Source organism: Protopterus annectens, chromosome 10.part0 (assembly GCF_019279795.1).
Source record: "Protopterus annectens isolate FY-2018-M chromosome 10.part0, PAN1.0, whole genome shotgun sequence".
In the NCBI taxonomy this organism is placed as follows: Eukaryota; Metazoa; Chordata; order Ceratodontiformes; family Protopteridae; genus Protopterus; species Protopterus annectens.
Window position 1 is genome coordinate 986,228,240 of NC_056744.1, and position 23,918 is coordinate 986,252,157.

The window sequence follows — 23,918 nt, forward strand, 5'->3', positions numbered from 1 at the left end:
GGCAGTCCGGCAGTCCCCATAGGGGGACACAAGGAGACGTCTGTGCACTTTTAAAGTGCACAGACTCGCCAGGATTATGGGTCGCGTCCGGACTGCAAGAGCAGCAGCAGGACTCAGGAAGGAGCATTAGGATCTCATCGGGCTTTCCTTGGGATCTCGCGGGTCTTTGAGTATTGCGCGGGAAGGATGTACGTTAGCTGGATATATTCAGGTAAGTGTATGGTGCTTTTTACCTTTATTTTACAATGTTTATTTGTGTGTGTATGGTGCTTATGCTTTACTGGAGTTTGTGTATGGTGCTTATGCTTTGGGGGGGGGGTGTGTGAAAATGCCCCAGGTGCTTATGGTGGTGTGGTAGGGAATACCTCAGGATTGAACCCTGTACCCTGTATGCAGGTGTTAAAGACTTGAGTTCCCTACCCACCACCATTTGTAAAAAAATTGCAGATTTTTGCCTCATATTCAATCTGATCTGTTCCTCATAATATCTGTGGTTTGTAAATGTTGCAATGCTTGCTATTTGATGGTGTAGTAGTAGCATTGTTGCCTCACAGCTGCAGGGTCTTGGGTTTGATTCTTGGCTGGGGTTCCTTCTTTGTGGGGTCTGTATCTTCTCCCTGTGTTTGTGTGGGTTTGCTTTTGTGTCCTCCCATGTTACAAAGACATGTCTGCATTATTTCTTCCTGGGCCTCTGCTGAAAGTTGTTTATTTGTTCCAAGTCAGACTGTCCTGATTAAAAAATGTTAAATAAAATTGACAGGCATTTGAATTTCAGACTTAAGGGTTTCTGAATGCTTAATTCATTGTATAGTTGATGGTGCAGTGGTAGTATTGTTGCCTCACAGCTATAGGTTTTCTGGTTTGATTCTTGGTTGGGGTGGCTTCTGTGTGGAGTCTGCATCTTCTCCATGTGTTTGTGTGGGTTTGCTCTGGTGCCCTACCATTTTACAAAGACGTGTCTGCAGTTTTAATCCCTGCTGAAAATTGGTTTTGTTCTGTCCGCAGTAAAATTGACAGGCATTTGAATTTCAGACTTCAGGTTTCTGAACGTTTAATTCCTTGCATAATTGATGGTGCGGTGGTAGTATTGTTGCTTCACAGCTATAGGTTTTCTGGTTTGATTCTTGGTTAGGGTGGCTTCTGTGTGGAGTCTACATCTCCTGCCTGTGTTTGTGTGGATTTGCTCTGGTACCCTGCCATTTTACAAAGATGTGTCTGCAGTTTTAATCCCTGCGTCTCTGCTGAAAATTGTTTTTGTTCTGTCCGCAGTAAAATTGACAGGCATTTGAATTTCAGACTTCAGGTTTCTGAATGTTTAATGCCTTACATAATTGATGGTGCGGTGGTAGTATTGTGGCCTCACAGCTATAGGTTTTCTGGTTTGATTCTTGGTTGGGGTGGCTTCTGTGTGGAGTCTGCATCTTCTCCCTGTATTTGTGTGGATTTGCTCTGGTGCCCTGCCATTTTACAAAGACGTGTCTGCAGTTTTAATCCTCGTCTCTGCTGAAAATTGTTTTGTTCTGTCCGCAGTAAAATTGACAGGCATTTGAATTTCAGACTTCAGGTTTTTGAATGTTTAATTCCTTGCATAATTGATGGTGCAGTGATAGTATTGTTGCCTCACAGCTATAGGTTTTCTGGTTTGATTCTTGGTTGGGGTGGCTTCTGTCTGCATCTCCTCCCTGTATTTGTGTGGATTTGCTCTGGTGCCCTGCCATTTTACAAAGACGTGTCTGCAGTATCAATCCCTGCGTCTCTGCTGAAAATTGTTTTTGTTCTGTCCGCAGTAAAATTGACAGGCATTTGAATTTCAGACTTCAGGTTTCTGAATGTTTAATTCCTTGCATAATTGATGGTGCGGTGGTAGTATTGTTTCCTCACAGCTATAGGTTTTCTGGTTTGATTATTGGTTGGGATGGCTTCTGTCTGCATCTCCTCCCTGTATTTGTGTGGATTTGCTCTGGTGCCCTGCCATTTTACAAAGACGTGTCTGCAGTATTAATCCCTGCGTCTCTGCTGAAAATTGTTTTTGTTCTGTCTGCAGTAAAATTGACAGGCATTTGAATTTCAGACTTCATGTTTCTGAATGTTTAATTCCTTGCATAATTGATGGTTCAGTGATAGTATTGTTGCCTCACAGCTACAGGTTTTCTGGTTTGATTCTTGGTTGGGGTGGCTTCTGTCTGCATCTCCTCCCTGTATTTGTGTGGATTTGCTCTGGTGCCCTGCCATTTTACAAAGACGTGTCTGCATTATTAATCCCTGCGTCTCTGCTGAAAATGGTTTTTGTTCTGTCCGCAGTAAAATTGACAGGCATTTGAATTTCAGACTTCAGGTTTCTGAATGTTTAATTCTTTGCATAATTGATGGTGCACTGGTAGTATTGTTGTCTCACAGCTATAGGTTTTCTGGTTTGATTCTTGGTTGGGGTGGCTTCTGTGTGGAGTCTGCATCTCCTCCCTGTGTTTGTGTGGATTTGCTCTGGTGCCCTGCCATTTTACAAAGACGTGTCTGCAGTTTTAATCCCTGCGTCTCTGCTGAAAATTGTTTTTGTTCTGTCCGCAGTAAAATTGACCGGCATTTGAATTTCCAACTTCATGTTCATCAGAATACATAGTAGCACAACCTTTTTTTTTTAGCAATTTTCTAAGTTTATAAGATGAATATTTTAAATTTGTCCCTATTTTTGGGACTGTATTCCCCATTATTGGCTTCGTCAGGTTTTGTGCTAAGGTTGACAGCTATGGCAAGAACTGAATTCACTGAATATGTTGGCTGACCCAAGGTATGGCTAAGAGTTGAAAAAAAAAGGGGCCAATTGAAAAGGGGGGGGCTTGGAACCCCCAGGATACTTTTTTGAAATAAAAAGGTCAACAGTTTTTAAAAAAAACCCTTGAACCCCCCCTTTAAGGGGGGCCTTTTGGGTTTTTTTTTTAAGCATTTTACAGTGGCACAAAGGCCAAAGGACAAATTGTACACAAAAAAATTTGCAAAAAAAACAAAAGAAATGCAGTATCATCCCCCTAAAGAGGCAAATGGGTAACCTCCCCACACACCCTATGCAGACAGAGAACATCGGGCCCAGGCAGTGTGATTTTTTAGGCTATGAAGTGGGGAAAAACGTGACATTGGACACTCATCTGTAGTACAGTAGTATGCCTCAAGCCACTATGATAGGCAACAGTACAGACTGAAATGGTGTCCTGTACATAGCAGTGCAGGCATAGCAAATGTGTATAAGTGTCAGGTGAAACCCACATCCTATGTACACCCACAGTAACAATCAGGTGTGCCCCCGGGTAGAAATGCACAAAGAATAGCTGTCCCCCCCGTATGTAGAAATGTTGATAAGTCTATGCAAAGTGTCGCATGGAAGCCCTGCAGGCACAGCATGATCCCTGTTGATCTATGACACAAAGGTGAGCCCTGCTATAAAAATACAACTTGATTTTCCATACACATATAGTATAAATGTCTATACTGGGCATGCTCACACACTCCAGCAAATGTAGTGGATTCCATTCAGCATCACACTGAAAGGTCATACTGGGCATGCTCACACTTAAAGAAACGAAGCAAATGTCAGGCAGCAACATACTGAAAGGTCATACGGGGCATGCTCACACACTTAGGCTAAATACGGATGTGATAATATGGGATCTATGAACAAATGTGGATAGTCATCTCTACTTCCAGAAACACATTCACAAAGTGGTTGGAAATTCATGCTATGTGTTCACACAACCGCCAAGGCCCGCGATGTAGGGTCAAAGGAGGTTCCCATTACTCAGAAATAATGTCAGGACCTGTCAGAGAGAGTACCACAACACATGGGATGAATCCGACTCAGGCACGCTTCAGCAGCTAGAAAGACCAATGAAGTACCTTAACAAGAGGATTACTGGCCTTCAAATAGTCACTCCCATGCAACAAGACTGAATGTAACTCCAATCTGTACTCTGTTGCATACTGTTTACTCAGGAGATCTCTGCCCAACAGACAGGTTCGTCATGGTTACACTCCAGATCTGTTCTTGAGCAGCTCAATGGCAGTAAATGTACAGAGCCAATTGATATTGCTAACATTCTGGCAGATAGGATCACTGTTAACTTTACCTTCTGTTCTAAGTTACAGCTCAATGGCAGTAAAATGTACAGAGCCAACTGATATTGCCAACATCCTGGCAGATAGGATCACTGTTAACTTTACCCCTCCCCACCCATGAAAGAGCACACATCTCTATAATGAAGACTGCAAAGTTGTTGTCATCATGGCTGCACAGGTACAAACACTCTCCGTGCCAGTATCACAGCAGCCATGGGACCAGATAACTTCCCAGGCTGTGTAGTACTCCAATTCCCTGAAGCAAAACACACATGGCAGGTCTGTGGCTGCAGCAGTTTCCAGAGGACTGCAAACCAGGAGCCATAATTGTAAACAAAAAAGATGTGGACATCCTACAAAAGGGCCTCACTGAAACAGATGGCTGTTGTCAAAGCCATGGGCTGTAGCTCAATGCCAAAAGGTGCATTGTCATCCCGTTTGTTAAAAACTCTGTAGCCAAGAACTGCAACAGAGGTGGTAGTATACTTCACACTGAAAGTGTGACAAGAGACCTTGGGTCACAAGTGGACAGTGGATATGACTGTGATAATCACATTCCCACAGTAGTCAGGAAACCCTCCTATGTGGCACACCTCATCACAAAATGTGTCTCATGCAGAATAGAAGAAGACAATGTTCCCCTCTACTCATCACTCACTAGAACTATAATAGAGTACAATGCCACTGTTGTTATGTACCTCACAAGACAACTACAACAACTGGAAAGCCAGCAGCAATACCACACAAAGAGCATTAGTGGCCTGAAATACATGCCATACACAGACCATCTCAAAATGCTCCATCCGTACTCCCTTGCATATCGCCTACTCAGAGGTGTTCACTGCCTAACATACAAAGCTATGTCAAACACAGAGCTGTTGAATATGCCCCACGTAAAACACTCACAATCCCTCCGACCTTTGGACCCAAAACCATGATTGAAATACAAAAGGAAGGGGTGTACCCATTTACCTTATGGATACCCACACCTGTAGGTTTGTGGCACAGCATGAGGCCTTGGAGACCATGCAAATGCAACTAACATTGGCCAAAGCTGCCCATCAGATTGTAGCCTGCTACAGATCATGTACCTTGTCTCAGGAACCTCACTCAGTATTCTGGAGAACAGTGGAAAGTATAAAGGTCCTATTAAACACCATTATATGAGGAGATTACAACTACCCAAACAGTGAGTGGTGGAATTACTCATGTACAATGTCCCTCACCCAATGTTTCCTAGAATTTAAAAACACTAACACCCTGGAACAGCTGGTCACCATGTCCACTACAGATGACAACATACTGGACATGATCATCACCAACATGGGGTACCAGTGTTCCACTACAGAGATAAACCCCTCGCTGGTAATATCAGATAATTAAGTAATCACACTGGACATCCACACCCCCCCACCCAGTCAATGAAACCACTGTGAAGACATTTGCAAAAGCAAACTGCACACTTCCCAAGACCAAAGTGGAGTGTTCCAAAGCCCTCTTGCTATAGGATAATGGTATACAATCTGCAGAATCATTTACAAGTGCATCCTATGAGCATCTACAGGGATGCATGGAATGAGACATCACAAATAAAACCAAGATGCACTCCTCCAAAATAGGACAACAATCACGTGGTTGTTGCCCATAAATAAGCTAGACAACAGAAGGAGGAAATGAACACATGATAGAGCCAACTTCACTAAAGGAAAGGCATCACTGATCATTATCAGGAAGAAACAATGATCGCTCATAAAATAATCCAAGGACAGTTTCTAAAGACAAATAGCCAAGGAATGTAAGAATAACAACCACAAAGCCTTCGGTAGCTATACCAGACATGTAGGTGTCAACTTCCAAATATGCTGTCAGCTACTGAAAAAAGGAAAGAAATACACCAAACCAACTTTCATTGCCCACATCCAGGGGGACAAGTTCAGTGTAAACTCCCCCCCATCACCCCCAAAAGGGCCTGTGTCCATCACAGAAGGATGCAGAGCCCCAGACATCATGGACATGCAGGTAAAGACAGCCCTCACCAAAGCTAAGAACACAGCATCAATGTGACTGGATGGTGTCCCAGGCTGCGTCGTACACTAGGCCCATGAGGAACTAGACCCTCACCTACATTCACTGTCCAGACACAAGCGTACCACAGGCTATGTACCCAAAGAATGGCATACACAAACAGTCATCCAGCTCCACAAAGGGGGTGCCACAACAGAACATGGACACCATTGCCCAATATGTCTACTCAGCCTGGTCTACAGAGCTATTGAGCAAATTGTCATGGAACCCATGAACAGAGACATTGGAGACCTCCAGACGCTGGACTCTCCACAACTTCGCCATGTTAAAGTCAGATCCTGGCTCCTAAAACTAGCTGACTTATTTCAAACAGTTACCAAGGACATAGATGGAGGTGAAAGTAGTCCACACAGCCCACCCGGACCTCATGAAGGACTTTTCACACCATTCCCCACTCTGTCATCATGGACAAGCATACCAGCTTGAACATTAACAGCTATGTCACAGGATGGGTGGCCAAGTGGCTCACAGATCAAACACACATGTTCAGAGTTGCTGGTGCCATGTCCAACTCTAAGCCAGTCACAAATGACATCCCACAGGTCTTGGTCCTGGGATCCCACCTGTTCAGTGGATACTGCTCAGAGGTACAGGCAAGCATGGGAGGTGTATGGCTGAACAGGTCTGCAGATGAATGGTAACTGTGGTCCATAATAGCCTGTATGGCTAACACAGACATCCTCCAGAAGTGTCTTATAGAGACAGATACCTGGTGTCAAAACAATGCCCTCAAGCTGAATGCCAAAGAATGCATAGTCATCCTTTTAAAAAGTGACAAATTACCACATGGGTTTAATCCAGTATGTACGAGAAAGTCATCATGGCCCTGGGGACACAGGTAGATATAAACCCCTTTGAATGACATGGCCAAAGTGTTTAGACATTCCTTTGTACCCACCTAATGTCACCTAATTAACCCACTTTGTATAGTCTGATGATGTCACATCCTACAAATACCTGTGGAAAGATAGCTCAATATGTGTATAGCATGGGTGTAAATGCATGCTTTAGTATCTAAAGTAGTTGGGTAGTGGTTTGAATCCTGCACTGACAAGTTTTTTGTTCTCCTTGGGAAGGAGCAAATGTTTTGAGATGTCCCCTTTAAAAGTGTAAAACAATCTTTGTCAAGTCTGATGATTTTCACCATCCTACAAATATACCTGTGGAAAAGAACCCCAGTAATGTGTATAGCGTTGTAATGCATTTCTAGTATCATAAGTAGTTGGTAGGGTTTGAATCCTGCACTTGACAAGTGTTGTTTTTGTGGGGGTTCTCCTTGGAAGAGCAACATTTTAGGAGAGTAGTAAAACACCTTAAAAGTTTTAAACCAATCTTTGTCAAGTCTGATGATGTCACCATCCTACAAATATACCTGTGGAAAAATAACCCCAGTAATTTTATAGATGCATGTTAATGCAATCTCTAGTATCATGAAGTAGTTAGGTAGGGGTTTGAATCCTGCACTTGACAGCTGTGTGTGTTGTGTGTGGTCTCCTTGGGAGAAGCAACCTTTTAGGAGAGTAGTAAAACCCCTTTAAAAAGTTTTAAAACCCAAATCTTTGTCAAGTCTGATGATGTCACCATCCTACATATATACCTGTGGAAAAGACTCAGTAATGTGTTAGCATCTGTGTTCACCCCTCTAGTATCATGAAGTAAATTTGAATCCTGCAGTTGGTGTGTGTGACTTTTGGGGGTTTTTGCTTTACCATATGACATTGCATTGGACATGTGAGGTAGCTGTGGGCAAATACATATCGACATTTTACCTCAATTATTGCATGTGGGAACCTGTATCCAAGTACACAGTTGTCATCTTTGCAAACTGTGCTTTTTCAAGACCTTAGGTCACATCTGTATGTTTGTGACAAGGCCAGCCACTGCATGATGCCTGGCCTAGGTCATTGTGTCACACACACTCATTACGGTTTCCATTGAATTGTGAGTGAGGGTTTATGGTCGAGGTATATGTCAGACCTGTTCAAACAGCAGAGTCTGTCAATGATGACTATGCATTATAGGTGTACACAACCTTTGTGGACATGCATGCAGACCCTTATTGCTTATGTGATAAACCGAGGGATTTCAAAATACCTTGGGGAAATGTGATTATCAAAGGAAAATGATGTAACACTAGGTTGCATGTACACATGGTACCTGTTCTTCATGTTGGTGGCTACTACCTATGTGGTACTGTGGGGATACTATGTTCGTAAAGGTGGATGACTATGCTTATTTTTGGCCTTATAGCTTTACAGCATGGGTTTGACAACAGGTATCTGTCTGTATGATACCCTTGTGGAGGATGTGTGTGTCACCTGGAGAATGCAGTATAGGCCATAGTATGTATTAGCACACATGGACAAACATATCCCTACTGTGATTGCTTGTACCTAAGAGAGCCATATGCTGAACAGGAGTGGTCTCAGTAATGGGTGCAGCTGAATACCACTGGTTACTGGCATAGTATAGTACCTGAAGGATCCGAATGTTGCTGTGTGTCCTACATCTGTGTGTCGTTTGTCAAGACATCATCTAACGATTGGTTATGGTCAGGCTGTTGAAGTCATGTATACTACCAGAATGCAAAAGAATGACATATAGTAATAGTATCACCCACAGCACAGTGTCAAACCATGTCATACACACACGTGTAGTCTGGTTCCAAAATGTGTGTAGTACAATGCATACTGGCCACCAATAGAAACTATGGAGTGTTACTGTGTAATACAGAGAATGTCACCCTGCCCATGTGTCCACTATGCACGTACATGCAGACAGTGCACTTCCACCATTTTCACAACTGTACACCTGCAAATATGTGCTACACACATCCCACACATACTTTCCACTCTCTAACACATGCTGCCAATACTGCATACATCAGCCAAGTGGCACGTGGGTGGACAATATACAATTGGAACTAACACTGGTGTAAACAACACTACATTGACAATCATAGCTTTAATGCATCATGCCTGCTCAGCTACACCTTCAAGCATATCATTACACTCTACTGCTGATAACATACTAACATTGCTATACTGCTATAAAGACACCCTGTGCATCAGCACCATGGTAGCCTGTTCCTGCATCGATGTTACAGATGACAGGAGGTGGCACAGGTTTCATCATATGTACAGGGTGTGTTGTTGTTTGTGAGAGGCCTACAGTGAGCCATCCAATCACATGTATGTGTGTGTGTGTGTGTGTGTGTGTGTGTGTGTGTGTGTGTGTGTGTGTGTGAGAGGGGCAAGAATACTGGAATGGGCCAATGTTGATGTAATGTGTGTGGGTATGTGTTAGCCCTAGGTGTCTGGATTAGTGTGTCTGTGTGTGTGTGTGTGTGTGTGTGTGTGTGTGTGTGTCTGCATGCACACAGTTCCACCATGTGGCTGCCAATAGGGTATTTGTGGGACAGCCACAGACTGTACCTCAGGCTTTACAGATCACTCTCTGGCCATGGATATGGTACTTGTGCCTGGGAGGGGTGCTACTGACACTATCAGGTACCAAGCCAGACTGGGTACTGTCCCCAGAGGTAGATGGATGTACACTGGACCCAGGTCCCTGCTGGGACTGTCCAGAGCTACGTGCACGTGATCTTCTAGGACGTTCTATGGACAGCCCACCCCCAACATTGCTGGGACTGGTACTGGCACTACAGGAGCAGCTGTTGCTTGAGGGACATCTGCGGCGACTGCCAGCTGCTGATGTTGCTGGCATACGTCCACATTGATGACTCAACCATCCTGCACTGTCCTGACACATGGACATGACATTGCGGAGGACATCTAATGTCTCTCCCCAATGTCTATCAGTGACCTCAGTGTAATTACGGATGGCACCAGCTAGGTCACGGATACTGTCTATTATGGCAGTGTTATGTGCCCTCAGTCTCTGTCTGGTGTACCGTTCCATACATGCCTGTGCCTCCATGACAGCCTGGAACATGCGTGAGGTTGTAAGACCTGTTGCACATCTTCCAGTGGCATGATGGGCAGCAGTGCTCTGACGAGAACCCCTGGACATCTGCCTATGTGGTACCCTGCCAGACATCTGGGTATGGCTGCTGTGTCAGGTTGCATGTGCCATGGATACCACACTCTCCTGGCCAGTGCCGACTGTATGCTGTCCCTCTGCTAAGGGCATTGGTGATGGATGTATTGGCAGTATGACTGTGTGCATGGATGGGATGGACACTTGTGTAGTGTTGATTGGTGACCCAATGATATACCCTGGCAAACATGCCTGTGCCTCAACACACGTATCATAAGTATCACTGTCATGCTCAGTGGCATCAGTTTCCCTGCTGCATTGAAACCAGCCCAAAATCAGCAGCTGTGAGAGGGAGACAGGAAACACATGTTATGACCTGTACATTATGTCGGCACACATGCACACATGAACACATGCACACATGCACACAAATTCACTCCTCACTAAAACAGACACACACACATACACACACACACACACATGCACACACACGCACACACGCACACACGCACACACCACCAGCAATTTCCCGAACATACTCAATAGCGTGTGATGTTGGGGTACAGTATCCAAGACAAACATTTATATCAAACGTGACAGCATGCAGGACGTGTGTTGCTCAACAGCATGCAGTGTGAGTGTAGACAGCCCTTGCTAATAACAGTATACATGGCTTTGATGCATGTGTGTTTTGTTCAGTGAATGGCCTCACCCTGGAACGCAATGTGTACATGGACACAACATTGCTGTGCAGGGATTATAGGCCCTGCAATATCCTGTGCACCATCAGTCATAGGAATATATGCCATGGCTGGATGTGTATCAGTTTGTCACATAGATATCAATTTCTGATTAGAGCATCTGTGTCTTTAGCAGATAATTGTGGACACAGGTTTAGCACATGCATGCTATGTATACACACAGGATGGGTGGTGCATGTATACCTGATGGAATACCATTGCTCAACATATCCATTGTACAGTGGTTATGGTGAGTGTAGGACATATTCTGGACATGCCAGTACCAGCCATGACATGCTACCACACAACTGCCACATGAAACATCACACATAAAAATGTGTGTCATGTGACCCATAAGCATTACAAGACATATGTGTGTCACATTCTACAAATGGTGATTGCTATGCATATTTTGTATAGGTGCATATGTCTGCACGCACACAACATTGAGGTGCATAGCAATTCATGATATGTGTAGTATTGTGGCCACTGTAACTGGATGGGGGTGTACCTTGAGTCATCATCATGCACCTTCTTGTCGTCACTCAAGGCTACTAATGTGTGCCAGACCAGCACATAGCATGCTGTACCTGAACTGCAGTATCATGGCTACATTCACCATTTCCCAGCCAGTTGTTACATGGGTTTGTGAGATGCCCAATAGGGGGCATTGCCTGACATGAATGTGTTATGTGTTGAAGTGTGTTGCATAGCCACAAGTGAGGCATCAACCCCTCAGGTATATTATGTGTGCTGTGTGGATGAGGTTTGGGATACTGTAGTGTGACCTTACAGCGGGTGTCTGAATACGCCATGTGTAGCATGTTAATGTGTACTGCGTATGATAAAGGTGTGTATGTTGTGTGCATGTGTATCGACTCTGCCTATCCAATGTCCACTACAGTGTTGCCACACTTGTGTGAGATGCTCTGCGTATTGTATGTGTTTTTGGCAGCTACCCATTTTCTAGGATGTGCATAGTCTCACAGCAAACATGCACAGCATGCATTATGCATAGGTGTGTTACGTGTACATGGCCTACACCTCCCCTATGACATGCACATTTAATTAGCAATAGTAAAGGTATAACACACTCACCAGCATGGCTCTGCTGCCTTGCTGTCACATCAGAGGGACCTACAAGGATATCAGACACTTTGTCAGTGGCAACAACTGTGGCATTGCTACTGTGTGTTTGCAATCTTACAGTAGTACAACGGTTGACAGTCATGGGCCTACAGATTATATTCCTAGTATTGCAAAACACTAGGCACCACATCGTCTAACTACACAGTACACATCTCACATAAGCATGCTCTGCCAATAGAGGTAACAGAATTCTACAGCTATGCCATGTTACCTGCACGCTCCATGTCACCTTGCTGGATGGCTCCGGCCTCCATGATGATACATGTTACTTGTTGTTGTTGGCCAGGAACCACCTGGTCCAGCAGCAGCTCCTCCACTCTGGTAAGGGGGGGAGTGAAAGGCTACCCCCACCTGTGGCAAGCTGTTGTTTGCGGATATCAGATGCACACTGCCAGACATATCTAATTAAATCACTGCAGTGATGGCATACCTGCTCATATGTCCGGTTATGCATGCTTATGTCATTTACCCTACAGACAAGATCTTGCCACAGCGCAGTCTGCTCATGCTGGTCCTGGCTGGTTCTGGAGAACAGCAAATGCTGCACCAGGCTCGCTGTGATGACTTCTTCCTCAGCTGTGCTCTATGCAGGATTGCGATGGTGGGACATTACCCTGGAAGGCAATGAAACAATATGTGTGAACAAGTCATGTGGCACACGTAACATTCCAAAGTAGAGATATAAACTAACTGCCATATATAGCACCCTATTGGCTGTCAGAAGATACACACTTTCAATACCACATATCAGTTCTCAACCCACAGATGCCTGACAGTGCCTGGCACACTCTATATATCAAACCATGTTTTGCACAGCAACAAGGTTAAAACAGTATGTAAGACTATACAACAGTACATGGCACACTGTATGTGACACAATGCACCACCTAGCCACAGGAGGTATATATCATGCTAATGCATCATGAAATATGTAATCCATTGCAATGACAGTATTACCAGTAAACCACACTAGTCGTTGATGGCAGACCCCTGCCTAACATATGTGCACATTCGTTAATATAGGTGGCATACTGCTGTACTAGACTATACATGTTGCTAGATAAGCAGTTATATCCTGTAACACACATATGACCGAGGCCATTCAGGCATACCCCACACACAGCAGACATACATAAAAGACACAAAGGTATGGCAACCCAGGTGACCTTTACCTGTGTACCTAGTACTGTGTGTCAGTAGTTACCCGACCTTATGCCTGAGGTATGTAATCTGTGAGGACTACAGGGAACACACATAACAGTGGTTCCAATAAATGCATACACCATACTGTGCTGTTTAGGCATACAGCTTCAGGTAGTACTACAGTTCATACAGGAGTTGGATTCACCAGCAGTAATAAGCATACATGTACTGCTTTAGCCTACAATGGGACACCCCAGTCGACAACAAGGGACTATCAGACCATATGGCATACTGCTTTTTCTGCCTAGCAATTGCATACACATCTTTTGCTGGGATCACACTAGGACACATAATACCATGACAGAAACAGTTTCCCACTAAGCTATCCCCATATACCCTAAAAACCCCCCCATTCACCCAACCCCACACCAATTATTCAACAAGTCATGTGGTGTGTATCATTTAGGTAGGGAAAATTGGCCCTAGGGCCTATAGAACTCTAATAAATACCTGGCCTTTACACAGGTAAATTACATTTCTGGCCCGCAAGCAGAGAATGGGTGATTCCTTTTTCACATCTCCCCAATTAGGATTATTTTTGAGTGTTTAGGAGTTTGTTTGTTAAGTTGGTTTTTTCCGAGATGGGGGGTTTCGGGTGGCTTCCCCCGTGGCTGTTTTTTTGGGGCAAAGGTTTGGGTCCCCGGGTGTTCTAAAATTTTGATTTTTTGGGACATTCCAAAAATTGGGTTTTACATACTTGTTGTTGGAGAGGACCTTGGGGGTTTTTCCGTTTTTTTTTGTGGGGGGTCCATAGGGCATCTGTTTGGCGGGATTTTCGGAGGTATGTCCCTTTCCCTTGCTTAACTTTGGGGAATACCACATGGGGTTGTTCAATGGGTTTTAGTTTGGGAGAGGGAAACCATATTTCCCTGGTGACCATTTTTTAAGGCCCCTGCAGATTAAAGACGGGGGTTTTTTTAAAAAAATTATTTATTTTTATAATTTATTTAATAATAATATTTATTATTATATTTTAAAAATCCCAAACATTAACATTATTGGTCCATGGTTTTCAAGGCACTTTCAGTTTAAAACCCTGTGTTTTTTTTTTAAAATTTTATATTTTAAAAAATTTTTTTTTTTATTAAATTTTAAATTATAAAATTTTTTTAAATTAAAATTTTAATATACCCAAACAAAAATCCATTTTTCATATAGATTCTTGGCCAAACATCCACCTTTTTTTGGGGGTATTAAAAAATTTAAACATTATTATAAAATTCAAGTTTGGAAAGCTTGAATGCTAGCCCCTTGCTAAATACTGGCTGAAAATCCCTATGTTCCCACACAAACCACATGTTAACCAGACTTTTTCTGCTGGTTGCCCCCTCAAACCCCTGAAAATTTCACAAAAAACCTTAAAAATAAAATTTATTTCACCGTTTCAGTTTTTTTAAAAAATTAAATTTTAAAAAATTAAGCAATTCTCCATGTTGGGGCCATCCAAAAGGACCCCAAGTTTTGCCTTATCACGGCTATTTGGGGGTTCTGCAACAGAACAGGGTTTAAGGAGCAAAGAAAATTTAAGGGTTTTCTGCGGGTTGTGGTGATCAGAAAAAAAAAAAGGGAAAAAAAAATTTTTAAAAAAGTTTGGGATGTCCACTACTGGGTTTCATTCAAACGGGGGGAAAACCCCCCTTTAAAACCGATTTAAATTTTTGCTAACGAAACACAACTGGAAAATTGGTCAACCCTTTTTTTTTTTAAAGGGGTTTTAAAGTTGCCTTTTATTTGGTTGTGGGGGTTTTTACCCTTTATTTTAAATTTTTTTTTGTTTTTTCTTTCTTTTGGTTTGGTTTGGGGTTTGCTTTTTGCCCCATGTTTTTTTATTTCCCGATGTTTAAGTTAAAAATTGATTTTCCCCCAATTAAAATTTTTAAATTTTTTTATTTAATTGTCTGTTTTTTAACTTGGTTTTTTTGTTTGGTTTTTTGGTTGTGTGAGTTCCTCCCTTTTTTTTTTTTTTTCTTCCCCTTTTTTGTTTTTTTTTTTTTTTTTTTGTTCCTCCAGTTTAAAAAAAAAGCATTATTTCTTCCGGTTCTAAGTTTATTTTTTCAAGGGTTTTAAAAAGTTAAATAAAATTCGGTTTGAAATTTGTTAAGGGTTTTGAATCTTTTTTGTTGTTGATTTCTTAATTGTCCAAATTATTTTTTTTTGGGTTTTATTTTTTTGGGGGGGGTGGTAAACCTTTTCCATTGGTTTTTGTTTTTGTACCCTTTTAAAAAAGGGGGTTTTTCCCGCTGTTGGTTTGTTCTTTGGGTTTTGGGATTTGAAATTTTCCCTTATTTTGGATTTTTCCTTTCAAAAAAAGGGGGGGTAGTTTTTTTCCGCTAATTTTTTGGGTTTTTTCGGTTTGGGTTTTTTATTAACCGTTGTTTTTTATTTGCCTTAGCCCTTTTAAAAGTTGCCCAGTTTTTTTTTTTGAAAATTGTTTTTTTTTTTGTCCGATTTTGAGATTTTCCCCGGGCTGAAATTTTTTTCCCATAAAATTTGGTAATTTGTTTTTTGGGGATTCGGTTGGGGGGGGGGTTGTTTTGATTTTCCTGTATTTTTGGTTTTCGGGGGGATTTTCAAAAGGGGGTTGGTTTTTTTGGAAAATTTTTTTCCCCCAAAAAGGGGTTGGGTTTTTTTGAATGTTTAATTCCTTGCAAATTGTGGGGCAGTAAATTGGCCTTTGAAGGTTTTTTGGTTTGATTTTTTTGGTTTGATTTCCCTGTTTTGTTGGTTTGCCGGTCTGTTTTTTGGGGGTTTTTTTCAAACCCCCTGTAAAATTTTTTTTCTGTCCGAAAAAAAAAGGCATTTAATTTAGTTTTCTGAATGTTTTTCCCTTGCAAATTGAAAGGGGGTTTTTTTTCAACTTAAAGGTTTTTTGGTTTTATTATTGGTTTGGGGTGGTTTGTTGCCCCCCCTGTTTTTTGGTTTGTCTGGTGTGCCTTTTTGGGGGGTTTCATTTTCCCTGTTGTGAAAAAAGTTTTTTTTCTGCCTTTTAAAAGACGGCATTTAATTTCAGCTCTGCTGGTTTTTCCGCAAATTGATTTATTTAAATTTTGTCACAGTACAGGCTTTTGATTTTTTGGGGGGGTTTTTTGATTTTTATTTGTTATTTGCCCGGTCCCCCATTTTCAAAAATTTGCTTATTTCCCCCTTTGCAAAATTTTTTCTGGGAAAAATTTTTAAGGCTTTTAATTTTCCCTTTGGTTTTAAGTTTTTTTTGATAAGAGGTGCACTGGTAGATTTTTTCCCCTATAGGTTTTTGGGTTTTTTCTTTTGGGGGCCCGGTTTGATTTCCCTTTTTTGTTTTGCTCGGGCCCCCCCCTTTTTAAAAATTGATTTTAATCCCGCCCCTTCAAAATTGTTTTTTTGTCCGTTTGCCCAAAATTTCCCTTTTTGTCTAGTGAAATCAATTTTTAAGTTTAAAGATGAATATTTTTAAAATTTTTCCCTTTTTTGGGGTGTTTCCCCTTTTTGCAGGTTTTTCTAAGGTTTCACTTGGAAGCTAATTAGAAAATTTTGGGGGTTATTCCCCCCTTTTTGGGTTTTGGGGTTTTTTCTGAGGGGCAGCTATTGAGAACTGAATTATAAATGATCCAAATTTTTTCCTTCAAAAGATATGGTATTAATTGCTTTTTTAGGGGGGCGTAAAATTTGAAAAAAAATTTAAAATTTTTTAAAAATGTTTAATTGTCCCCCTTTTTTTTTGCCCCAAAATTTTTGGGTTTTTATTTTTTGGCTGAAGTTGAGTGATTTATTTAAAAATTTTTGGGGGGTAAAGGTTTGTCTTTTTAAAATAAAAATTTACCTTTTTTAAAGGTTTGGGTTTACCCCAAAAATTTTTACTGAGAAGTTTCCAAGAACTAATTTTCTTTTCAGGCCCTATTTTCCCCAAATTATTTATTTTTTTTGAAATGGAATTTTTTTGGGGCCCCCTTTATTTTGTGAAACAGAAAAAAAGGTTTGGGAAAATTTTATTGTTCAGTTTTTTAAGTGAATTTTTTTCTTAAATTTAATTTCATAATACTTAAAAGAAATTTTTTTAAAATGGGTAAATTGTGAAAAACATAATGGTATTGGAATTGTGCATATTTACAAAAATTGGCGGAAGGCAATTTACAAAAGGTGGACTTAATCAGTAGATTTTTTGATAAAAGTTTCCCCATTTTGTTTGGGGGCATATTTTTTTTTTTTCTAAAAATTTCAAAACAAATTTTAAAAAAAAAATTTTTAAAAAATGATTTTAAAAAAATTTTTATCAATGGGAAATTATCAAAAAGTATGTTTATATCCCATATTAAAAGCCCTTAATTTTTTCTGCCACGGAAAAGTATTTTTTTTTAATTGGGGGTTAAAGGTTTTAAGAAAGGATTTCAAGGGCAATTTTAATGTGTTTTCTTTAACCCCCTTTTTTTTAAAAAACATGGGTTAAAATAAAAATAAAAATTTAAAAAATCCAATATATAAATAAAGCAGTATCCTTATTTTATGGTAAAGGAGTAAATAAAAAGGTTCTTTGGCGAGAGGGTATTTTTATTTTTAAAGGGGGGGAAAACTGGGCCATCTAATTTCCCAAATTTTTAAAGAATGAATAGAGCCATTTTTGGGTTTTTTTTATAAAAAAAGAATTCCTAAAAAATTTTCCAGAATATCAATAATTTCAATTTAATTAGAAAAATATTTAAATGGCTTTTTCCTGTCCAATTTTAAAGGCAATTTTTTTTTTTTTGGCCTTTTTCAGAATCAAACAGGGAGAGGAATCAAATAAATTTCTTTAAAATTCATTAACCCCTAATGTCCCCAATTTTGGAAAAAGTTTCCTTTTAATAATCCCCCTTAAAAAGCTTTTGGAAAAAAAATGGGGGTTTCTTAAAAAAAATTTTAATTAAAATTTTGTTATTAAATGCTGTGTTTTTTTTATTTTCATGCTAATGAATAAATTTTAAATGTCCCCCTTTTTTTCAAGCTTATTTTTTTTTATTTTAATTTTTTCCAAAATTTTTCCTTTTTTTTGTGTTTTTCAAATTTTGACATATAAAGCTGGTTTAAAAAAAACAGATTTCAATTTTAACCTTTAAAAATTTTAAAACAAAACCATTCTAACTTTCTAATTTTTTTTGAGCAATATTTAAAAACCTTAGTTCCTTTTCCCCCCCTTTTTGAGGGTTTTCCGTTTCTTTCTTTATTAAGGGGCAAAAGGAAAACCCCAGCAGGTTTAAATTTACAGTTTTTGGGAATCCCCCCTTTGTGACTTGGTTTAAAAGGGGGAATATTTATTTTGGGGGAAATGTTTTATCTGGTTTTCTTTCCCTTTATTTTGGGTGGCTTTTTTTTTATTTTTTTAGTTATTTATTTTTTCCAAACCTTTGTCTTGTTTAAGTAAAGCTTTAAAGACCAAAATAAATTTTAATTTAAATATGTTTAAAAAGAAATTTAAATTTAAATTGAAAACCCGGTTATAAGAATTTGTGTTGTATAAACCTTTTTGGACAACCTTTTTTAAAACCATTCACTTTTGGAGCCCCGTATTTACAGACTTTCGTAAAAAAACGAATCCAAAATGGTTTGGGCCCTCCTTTCTAATTTTTAAACAATGTATCTTTATTGTTTCTTGTTTGTTGTTTTTTTTTTCATGTTTTTCCCCGAAACAATTGTACAACCTTTTTGGTAAAACAAAATATCAATGTTTTATTTAGCTGTTTCTTTACTTTAAAAAAGTAAATAAATTCTCATGCAAAAGAAGTGGTTTGGTTTATCTTCTGGTTTTTTTTTTATTGAATTTTTACCAGTAAGTATTTAAAAATAATTTATTTTTCATGCCTACAACCTTTTGTTTCCATTGTTTAAAACTGTATAAATGTTAAATATTTTTTTTTCTAATTATTTTTCGATTATTTTTATTTTACCCCCAATATTTTTAAATTTTTTTTTTTTTCATATTTTTCTTTTACCCCCAATCCCCTTAAATTCATTTTGCATTTTTGAATCCCCCCCCATTAATTAATTTTAATTCATTTTCCTTAATACTTAATATTTCTCTTTTTCTCTGCCAATGTTTTCATGGGGGCAACCCAAAAAACTTTAAATACTGACAGCAAGATTTGGACAATGTTTAACATTTAATGCTGCACTTGTCCCCATCCCACTGCCCCAAACCCCATCTTTTCCCCCGAAGTTTTTTAAAATTGACTTGGTATTTAAATTTTAATACTCTTCTTTTCTAATTCCCGTAAAAAATTTGTGTTAACCTTTCCTTTTAGTTTATTTTTTTGGGTTTTTACCCTAATTTTTTCCAATAGATTTTTATTTCAAAATATATTTCTTTTCAATATATTTTTTATTTCAATATATATTTTTTCAATATATTTTTTTTCAATATTTTTTTTCAACATATTTTTCTTTCAATATATTTTTTGTCAATATATTTGCTTGCAATATTTTATTTTTTGATATATTTTTTCAATATATTTTTTCAATATAATTTCTTTTGTCAGTATATTATTTTTTTTCAATATATTCTTTGTGTTATATTTTCTTACATTACATCACTTTTTCTCTCTGTCTCTCTCTCTCTCTCTCTCTCTCTCCGTGGCTGCAATGAAATGATTGCATGTGTGGACAGCAAGTACAGCCTGCTTTTATAGGTATCTGCACATGTGCATGTGATGGCCTCTGTACCAATTGGTGGCCACCATTTGGCAATTGCATGCAGCCTGCTGTGCGGTACTTGCAGTACTCACTGTCATAGCAACCCAGTGCTATAAATTGCTAAGTCAGATAGGCGTAGCCCTTTCCGAATTCCAAAGTGGGGTCCATGCTTATTTGCTGTGGGCACTGTTGTGTAAGTCAGAAGGTTGGTATACTTCTTCTAACTGTTGCTAATGGTGTAGCCAGTTATTTGTATGTTGTACTCAGACCTGAATGTTGCCACTTCCAGTACACAGTTGACAGTGTAGAATTGTACTCACCCCTAGAAATGCTAACACAAGATACATGGGAGTACGGAGTTTCTTTACAACTTATACAATTAGCTGCCATACACATGTAGTTATTGAGATGTTTTCATTTGGCACATGAACTGTTTGGGAACAGCTATACTGTGGATATTAATGTACTCACTTCTGCACTGTTTGTGCTTTTTATTTTGTTGACATTATCACAGGATGCTCATGAAACTGGACAATTCCAGTACAGAGTATGCCTACCTAGATCCTTGCTGTACCTTAAACACACTGGTATTTTGTATATTTGGGTGGGGATTGTCCTGCTATGATACTGTGTGGGGGTTGTGAAGTGCTGCTGTAACATTATTTACTGCTAGAATGTCTGGTTCTGTTATCACAGTCATGTAATGCAATTCCACAACAACTGCTGGTAAAGTTCCACAGAAAAGGTTTTGTGTTATGGCATTCCTATCTTTCCTTTACATTCACACATTCTGATGCAGGATATATATATATATATTTCAGCAACATCTTGCTGTGTATCTACTGTGGCCTAGTGGTACTTTTGCAGTCTAGTGTGTCCAAGGTCCGGGGTTCGAGACTGACAGTAGTGTTTTATTTTGCTGCTGAGCAGAACAAGGCCCGTCATATGCAGGGTGACTAAGGCACTTTTAAGCAGTTGTAAGCAGGTTTGCGCAGGTTTGTGCATTAGCAATACCAGCTAAAGCGCACATGTGCACACCTTTCGCTCAAACCCACTTCTACTGCTTAAAAGTGCTACTCCTAACTTCGTGCTCATTTCTTTGAAAGAAAAGAAAATGGGGAGATAGGAAAGTGGTGAAAAAGTGGCACCAAGAGTGCAATACAGTAGGGAAAACAGCTCGAGATATGCAGGACGGGTATAGGAAAGTTCCATAGCTGCCCATTTCTTTAACAGCAACAGCTGTGCATATACTAGTAATTTGGAGGGAATTTTGAAACCTTCCACCCCTGATAGAGGGGCGAGGACAACGAAGTATGTTGTACTGCCAATTGAATTTCAGTTTCTGTGTCCAGCGGACATTTGTGCAAAATGGGCAGCTATGTATGGGGCGTAATTTTTTTGTGGGGGCAGATTGTCCTTTTTTTTTCAGGTATGAGTGGAATGTGGGGTAGGGGAAGTAGGTATATTTTGGGAGCTAGGTTGGGGAGGTAAACAGACAGGACAAACAAGATGCATACAGGGGCAGAATATGACACATGGAGAGGGTGAACACAATTGATGGGGAAGGATGTTTGGAAATCACAAGCCCATGAGCCCACAGATGGCAACAGTGGAACTGAGATCCCCACACATGGGCAGTCACCACTGCACCTTCACAGCCCGGAGGGTGGCTGTGCTGGGGGCTGCGTAGGAGGGGCATGCTCACCCATGAGTTGCGCCACTCTTGCCTTGAGCTGGCGTAGAAGATCAGTGACTGAACTCTGGATATCCCTATGCACCACAGCCCAGATTGTTTGGAGGGTGACAGGTGGCCCTCCTCCGGCCACGCTTGCATGGGGGGACGAGCCCCATTCCCTGCACTGCTTCCACCTGAAGGTGGCACAGGAACAATGGAGGAGGAGGTCCCGGGCTGGGCACCAGACCTGCTGGTGCCAGGTGCCATCACCAGTTGAGGTGGGACAGGTGAGTCCGCTGGGACCAGCCTTCCCATACGTTCTGTGTTTAGGTGAATTTAATGACAATATAGCCAACAGCATTCCAAATTAGTTGTAACAGCATGCAGTAATATTCCCATTAACCCAACACACCAGAGTTCCAACAGTTGAACAGCAAACATAACACATGCATATATAGAATGACAGTGGACATTCCAACAGCATGCAGAAATGATTGGTGGCAACAGGCCACCAAGATTGTGGTGTTTGAACAGGGCACATGCATCAAAGTTATGCAGATATTTATAAACCAATATGACATATGTCCCAACAAATGTTTTGAGATTACACATACCCATTGAGGCGTGGAATTGCATTGTTTATGCACATACAGTACAGTGTAAAAGATACCTCCATTAACAACTTATATGAACTTATAGTTTACACTACATTCCTATTGATTGCAGGTATATATCCCCTACATGTATTATTACACTAGGCAATGTGCATTACGTTGTGGGATGTGTTTTGCTAGTTCCTTATGTGCCTGACCTGTATCTAATATACAAACTGTCCAGGATGCAGATGTTACTGCTATGTATTTATATATTTTATTTATATTTTTATTTATTTATTTATTTTATTTATTTTACATTTGTTTACCGGGCTAGTCCAACTGGATATATATCCGTTTTCAGCAGAGGCCCGGGGAGAAAAGCTCCACAAAAATCATACAGACATTGATTTACATACTGAAATACATTTTTGTAGAAAGAAACATAAACAGGGAAAACAAATTAGACATACAAATAAATTAACTAATTAGAAGAAATGCAAGTTATAGAAAAAAAAATAGATTAATTAAGGACAATGTACAAGAGGAGATAGAAAATGTAGGATCTTGAGATATAAGAGAAAAGAGACCAATTGGGAGCAACATGAAGGAAGGCATGGAATTAAAGATTTAGTCTGGTTTAGTGCAAGGACATAGCCAATGAGAGTTAAAGAATAATTTGAGATTAGTTTTGAATTGGCTGAGAGAGGTAGCTAGTCTTAGGTTATTTGATGGGAATTCCATAGTTTTCCAATGGAATTGGCAAAAAGAGCATCGCCATCTGAATTATTGGATTTCGTTGTTTGTACCAGGACACTATTAGAAGAACGAAGGCTATTTAGATTGGAATTGGGGGTTAAAAGTTTGTACAATGAGGGTTTTTTTTCTGGTTCATATGTCTACATATCTGGATGTGTTCAGGTGACATTATCAGTTATATTTTAACAGCCCCCTACATTTCTAGCAGCACACTGACATTTCCGGTGCACACACTTACAAGCTGTTCATGTGCCAGATTTACCTATACATGCCAGCCTTGACACTACAGTTGAGGACTGTATATATGCTTAAGAGATACTGGCACTCACTTCATCCTCTTTCTGTTGGCCTACCCAAGTGTGGGTTGACAGCGCTTAATACAACACTACTATTTCTATACTGCAAGAGTACATCAACATTTCAAAGAAAGTGACACGGACACACTACAGGTGTTATACCTTTATTAATTACATTATACACTTTTCTAGTGGCTCTCTCATTTATATGTTATTACAGTGCATGCAGACATCTTATTCAGGATGTATTATACCTTCATTTATGGTTTACAACACTCTTTTTCAGGCTCTCTCACTTATTCTATATAACAATACATGCAGAGAAATAATTCAGGACTTATTATACCTTTATTAATGGGTTACAACACTCTTTTTCAGGCTCCCTCACTTATTTTACATAACAGTTCATGCAGAGAGGTTATTCAAGCCTTATTATACCTTTATTATTGGGCTAAGACACTTTTAGTCAGGCTCTCTCACTTATTTTATATAACAGTACATGCAGAAAAATTACTAACCTGCCTGGTGGCACAGCCTTAGCAGCCTATCTGCATAGGCTTGCTGATTCACAGCACGGACACCTGCAGCTGTGAAGTAAATGAAGTGATATTGGGACATGTAACTATCCATACTATCGACTACACTAGCAATTTTTACATACTTCAGTCCATGGCTA